The sequence below is a fragment of the Erigeron canadensis genome, chromosome 5, assembly GCF_010389155.1.
Source record: "Erigeron canadensis isolate Cc75 chromosome 5, C_canadensis_v1, whole genome shotgun sequence".
Classification (NCBI taxonomy): Eukaryota; Viridiplantae; Streptophyta; class Magnoliopsida; order Asterales; family Asteraceae; genus Erigeron; species Erigeron canadensis.
The window spans coordinates 33,187,204-33,194,122 of NC_057765.1; positions in this window are offsets into that span (position 1 = coordinate 33,187,204).

The window sequence follows — 6,919 nt, forward strand, 5'->3', positions numbered from 1 at the left end:
TAATCTTATGGGATAAAGTCATTGGAGTATAACCAATTAGGACCAAAAGGCTATGTAATATACCCATCTACTCGACTTGCTATTTAGTGTAACCAACTTTGTTTTTTGAGTTATGCAATGTAAGCAACCGGTTAGTCATCAAGTTACCGGTTACCACTTTAATTTTTTTTTTTTTTTATTACAAAATTGTCACCTTCCTTAATGATCTGCTTGGTAACCTTTTCATGAAGGATTTCCACTTCAGTATCGACTTAATGATCCCTGATGACATTAGCATTTGAATTTGCATCATTTCAGAAAACTATATTAATTCATAAAAAGTTGCACTCGTAGTTGACTAGTTGTACAGGAAGTTAACATAAGAAAAAAAGTATACAAGTAAAAAAGTTCTAAAATCACTATGGAGTCACTCGGATGCCATCATGTGCTGCTCTATTAAGGTCGTTTACTCGGTTTTTATATTAGTCATTTAGAAAATACCATAGAACAAAACACCATTTTTTCAGGCAAGTGTTGGATTCGAAAACTTTTGGTCAGGGTTTGTGCGGGATCAATTTTTTAGTCGATTGGTGCTAGTTTCAAGTCTTAATTTGAAGAAACAACAAAGTTATCGTGATTTTAATTTTTCCGGCGAATTACAATTTTTTCCGGCGAGTGTTGGATTCGAAAAATTTTGGTCAGGGTTTGTGCGGGATCATTTTTTGAGTCGATTGGTGGTAGTTTCAAGTCTTAATTCGAACAAACAACAAAGTTATCGCGATTCTAATTTTTCCGGTGAATCACTATTTTTTCCGGTGAAACAACTATGGCCACATGTGTGTATAACCTGATGGAAACCTGTTGTAGCAGGTTGCTTAAATTGCATAACCCAAAAAACAAAGTTGGTTACACTAGATAGCAAGTCGAGTAGATGAGTACATTACATAGCCTTTTGGTCATAGTTGGTTGCACTCCTATGCCTTTATCCCTAATCTTATCTTAATATATAATCTATAAGACAATTGAACTAATGACTTATTAACTAATTAAATCACCCAATTTCATCAAATTGACTCTCGCTTATATCATCATTTAGATTAACTATAAATTAAAAATCATAATAATCATTGTCCATATATATTATTATATTAATATTTATATTAATTTATAGAAAAAATCTCATTAATTTACACTTTTATGTTTTTCATCAATAATTTACATTTTTTAGCTCTGAATACTAAATTAATATCTAATTTTAGTCATCAACTTGAGAGAATTTTTTAAAAAATTTTAATCATTTAACTAATTAAAAAATTCAACATACGAAATATTGTCTGCAAACAATTATATCAATATGTCTTAGCTAATAATGACAGTGACAAATCTGTGATTATTGTACTACAACTTACAAAGTATAATACTTGGAACCGAATATCTTCAAAATTATAAGCTTCTAGGACTTAAATATATAAAGATCTAATATTGATAATATCGTAAATCCCGTGTCCAATGTTAGGCACGAGTCTAAAATCTAGTTCTACTACTATTTTTTAAATTACTCCAAAAAATCTTAAAATCATTTATGTTGTAAGATTAAACCTTAGAACTTTTTCTCAAGAGGCATTAGTCTCTAACTTTCTATCAAGGGTGTGATGATTTATTAATTTTGCGTTTATCGTTTTAACGCCACACGGACTTGTAATTAATCGTTATTAGGAAAGATACATGTCGTTAGAGACACTAAGTCTCATCGAACGAAACGTACTAAACTAGTAAACGAAATGGGCGTTTCATGTCATTTTTTTACGTACGCTATATATTTTTATTAAAAGTTAAACATTGCAAATATTAATTCCCTCGATTATACGTCTTTATATTAGAACTTAAAAAGTGTAGATTTTATAAAAGTACAATCCAATGTCACATGATATCCATGGAGTTTTGTACTGTTTTTATTATATATAATTGTTATTCACTAACAAATGATATTTTCTAGTTTGCTACAGTGCAATACAATCACTCTCATCACATGACTATATGCTTTAGAGAATTATTTTCCATATGTTTACATGCTTTCTCATTCAATAATCTTTTTCGGTGTATATCTCCTTTTACTTTCCCTTGCAGGGGATTATATATTTTCTGTAAATCTTTTTTTTTTTATTGCGATGAATTTTACTTTTTTTGTTTTATTTTAATGGGAATCAATATCAAGTAATTTTGGATATGAAAAGTAATAGATAATTGATGCATTTTGCGTTTTCTATCGACCGGTCGAATGAGTATATATGCTTGCATGCTAGACCTCCCGCTCTCGAATCTCGACATGAAGTTCCGAGTGAAATTTACCTTAAAAAAAGAAAAAATATGTGTTAGCTATTCGACACAAGTAGTTTTTAAAATTGTGCAATTATATTGATAGGTCTGAAAATGAAGTTAGTGAAAGTTGTATACAGTAATATATGTTTGGTTGACACAAATCTTTGAAAAAATATATTATTTTAAGTAGACTTTAAACTAGGTCTAAGCTTTTAACATGTTAAAAATTATAATACCAAAAAATTTATTTTATTTATACTGTAATATAAACATTTGACTCTTTGGATTTTTTTATTTTTTTTTAACATTCAAATGTATTTTTATGCCATCTAACAAGATGCTAGTAAAAACATACAAAGTCAGGAGGAAGTATTACAAGCAAGAATCAACACCAGGGGAATAACAATAACATAAAAGGGGGATTAAGATTAAAACATAAAGGATATCCATTGAGGCCAGGTGATGGTGTTTGAGTTGGATCGGTTGGAGAGTCATAGGAAGATAATTCCTTTGAGATCCCTGATGGCGAAGCGAACTGATGGGGGTTTGTTGTTGAAGATGCACTCGTTCTGGGCTTTCCAAATTATCCACAAATAGGCAATGATCACGAGGAGTAGGAGTTTCTGTTTTTTGTGATATGTGAACTTTGTATGAGGTAGTTCCAAGAGTTGTCGAAGAGATTCTGGGCTTTGGGGTGGGATCACGCACCAAGAGGAGATGAAATTCCATAGCATTTTCGCGAATTGACAGTGGAGGAATAGGTGTTCAGTTGTTTCGTCATGTAACTTGCACATTGAGCAGAGCATGGATTGGGTTTGGATGATTCTGATCAGCAACTGGTCTACGGTGGGAGATCTGTTCATCTCGATCCTCCATCCCAGTAACTTTGCCTTGAGCGGAGCTAGTTTGTTCTATGGAAAGAGCCACCGAGAGGGGCCATACGATGTCGTTTGAAGGTGAGTTCTTAGGGACTTGGTTGTGAAGTGTTTCGATTGATCCAGTCTCCATTCCCATGAGTCTTTCCTGTCTGAGAGGTGGCGTTTCATGATCCGGGTCAACATGTTTTGGAGTTGATGAAGCTCCTCTGATGTTGAGGGAGGTCGGGTCCAATTCCATTCCCATGGTGAGAAATGGCCATTACAAGTACATCTATCTTTAACGAGACAATTCTTTTGTTTTTCCAACTTGAAAAGATCCGGGAAAGATCGATAGAGTAGCATGTTACCAGTCCACGTATCTAACCAAAACCTGAGTATTTCTCCATTACCTAAAGTACCTGTAATCAAGCATTCTAAAGAGACATCAAACTCACACAAGTGGGAGTCTAGACCTGCTAGGGATTTCCAAACTCCCACAAGGTTGTTTTTCAGGGGATAGGTGTGCAATTCTTTGAAGAGGAATGGATGGAGGTGATAACTCTCGCCCAGAGGCTATTGGGCTCGTTGCGAACCCACCATCACCATTTTGACAACAGGGAAAGATTTTTAATTTGTAGATTACCCAACCCGAGCCCACCCGAATTGACAAGGGATGTTATTATGTCCCATGAAACCCAAGGTATTTTCCTCAAATCATTATCCCAATTAGAAATCTTACAAAGATATCCTTTCACCAACACCCCCTCGCCCCCTTTAACCATCACCATACCCGACCAAGATCTCCTAACCCCCAATATATGGAAGAATACTACCATCATTGCAACTACAAAAAACTTCACCACCTTAATCAACCTCGAAACCATCCTGAAAACAACTGAACCCAACACCCACATTACCATCTTCTACGTCGGAAGTTAAATTTTGAATGTAAAAACTTTTATTATTTTGATATCATTATCTTCTCTGTCTTTGTTATGGTGTCACCCCCAAGTCTAAAGCCACTTATCATTGTTAAGCATTTCGTAGCACATCCGACAATCATGTATCGTCCGAGCATAACTTTATTTTATGTCTAAAAATCTGGTATTTATTAAAATTAATAAAGAAAATAAATGAAATTTATGTGTCAGATTATTAAGTATGTGTTTATTTAGTCTATAAAGTTAATCACATATACGATTATTTATTTACATTTTAATCCTTAACTATCATGACAACCCCATCTATATGAGTATACTAGTGTCCAGACCCGTCCAATGGATGGATAGTCTAAAAATATATAAATCTTATAATAATTGTGAAATAAAAAGTGTATAACCAATATCACAACTTAATAAATACGAAAGCTAAAGAAGAAACATATGAAAATTAACTCCATATAAATATTGATTCCAGTTTACCATTTTTTTTTTCCAACTTTAGTTAAAAAGAGAACAAAAAGTGTATGACCAACATCACAACTTAATCAATACGAAAGTTAAAAAAGAAACATATGAAAATTAACTCTATATAAATATTGATTTTAGTTTACTCTCTTTTTTCCAAATTTAGTTAAATAAAAAGAATAGGCCAAGAATAGGATTGGGCATTCTTTTCCTTTTATTTTGTATGCTGTAGTCCGTAAATAGAGGATTTTTATAAGATTTTTTTATATTATACTTTAAAAGAGTTTGTATTATACACTAAAAAAGAATATTATTAACTGTAATATCAAAACATGGTAAAATAGATGAAAACAATACATAAACGCAAATGAAGTGGAGTTTTTAGAATAAAAAATCTGTTTACACTATTATCTAAAAAGATAGTGGTAGTGTTAAGTACGTAGGAAGGTATATTTTTATTAAAGGTAAGATTTTTTATTAATAAATATTAAATAAATAAAAAATTAATAAGAAGAGAATATTAGGTTAAAAGAGGGGATTAGGGATGTCAAGTGTACCCCAACATCCTCTTTAAGTTATATTATAGATGACTATAATATGAGTAAAAGGTCAAATTTTCAGATTTAATAAAGACCGAATAATCTCATTCACATATCAAACACAACCATATACATTTAGTTTACATTAAATATATACTAAATTATGAATATACTAATATACGAGTATTATACAAATTTATATATCAACTGTATTAAAAGAGGTCTTAATTGATGACCTCTTAAAGTCTCTTATGCCACATAAATTTCCGATTTCTTTACATAACACACGTCGACAATATATATAACCTATGAATGCCAAAAGACTTATTTATAACTGTAATATCATTGCTCATAAATGTCACCGAAGAAAAAAAATAAATAAAGAAAAATGAAATGACAAGTATGCCTGTCAGGCTCACCTCTGTATCGACATCACGGTGAACTCGACGAATCGATGATCCAATAGAATTTGAATTGAACCAAATATAATTGTACTTGTCCAAAGAATATAGTAATATACAGTATTAATTAGCAATTAATGAAGTTTCACAATTTATTAAAATAGCTTGAGATAAAATTCGTTAAGTTAATCCTTTCTATCATTCTTTTTGTCTCAATATACAGTGTTCGTACAATATGTGATAAATACTACTAAAACCTCCATAAATGAATAATGTTAGACTGAGATATTTTATTAACTTAACGAGATATTATTATATTGATAAATTAATAATTATAAATTTAAAGAAGTTCATGTATAACAAATTTGAGAATGATTCAGTAGCTTTGAAACTCGCCACTCGGAAAGAAGCATTGCAAGCCTCAACATTTAACAACACTTCACTAATTTTTGTTACAATACGAGAAGCCAATGTCTCAACTATAAATTGCAATTGAGAGATTTTAAAGTTAAACTCAATATGAATTTGAAGTTTAAAAAAAATAAAATAAAATTAGTGACTATAGATTCATTTTATACTAGACAAGCTTAAAATTTTGGTATATTTTAGAAATTATTAATTTATAGTTTTACTGAGACCAATATAATTACATTGGAATTCAAAAAAGTTATTATCTTAATATTTTATTAATTGGGGTCCAAGTTTGTACTGGTCTTAAGTTGAGACTGGACAAATTATTAATTTTATCAAGGTTATTAATTTATCGACTATTATTTTATAAAAAAATTATACAGTACTATGAAATTTTATTTGAAAATTATAATTTATGTGAAAACTATAAAACTAGCCAAAACATACTGTGATCTGAATCTAACACAATGTGTTTTAATTGTATTTCTAAAAAACAATGTGTTTTTATTGTGTAATCTAAAAACACGTCGTGTTAGGTTTTAATACACAGTGTGTTTTTGATAGCGCGTGAAAATTAAAAAATTATTCAAATACACTGTGATATGAACATAACACAATGTGTTTTTTTCTAAAAAAATAATTAAAAACACATTGTGTTAAATTCAAATCACAATGTATTTTGGCCAGTTATCTAATTTCACGAAAATTTTAGTTTTTCAAATGATCACAACTAGGCATGAGCTTTTGGACTGGAAACCCGAGACCCGACGTTGACTGACCCGAAACCGAACCGGACCGACCCGACCGAGCCATAAACAGTCCAGTCTTCGGTCTAGGATTTCATGCCAAATCGGTCTTCGGTCCGGTTCGGTCCAAAACCTTGAAAAAGCCGGTCCAGGACCGAAACCCGAGTGAATGTCGGTTTAAGGCTTTTTTGTAAAGGGGGCTTATGTAATTTATGGGTAATGGGCTTTGGTGGGATATGTTAATTAGTCCAACACCAACAA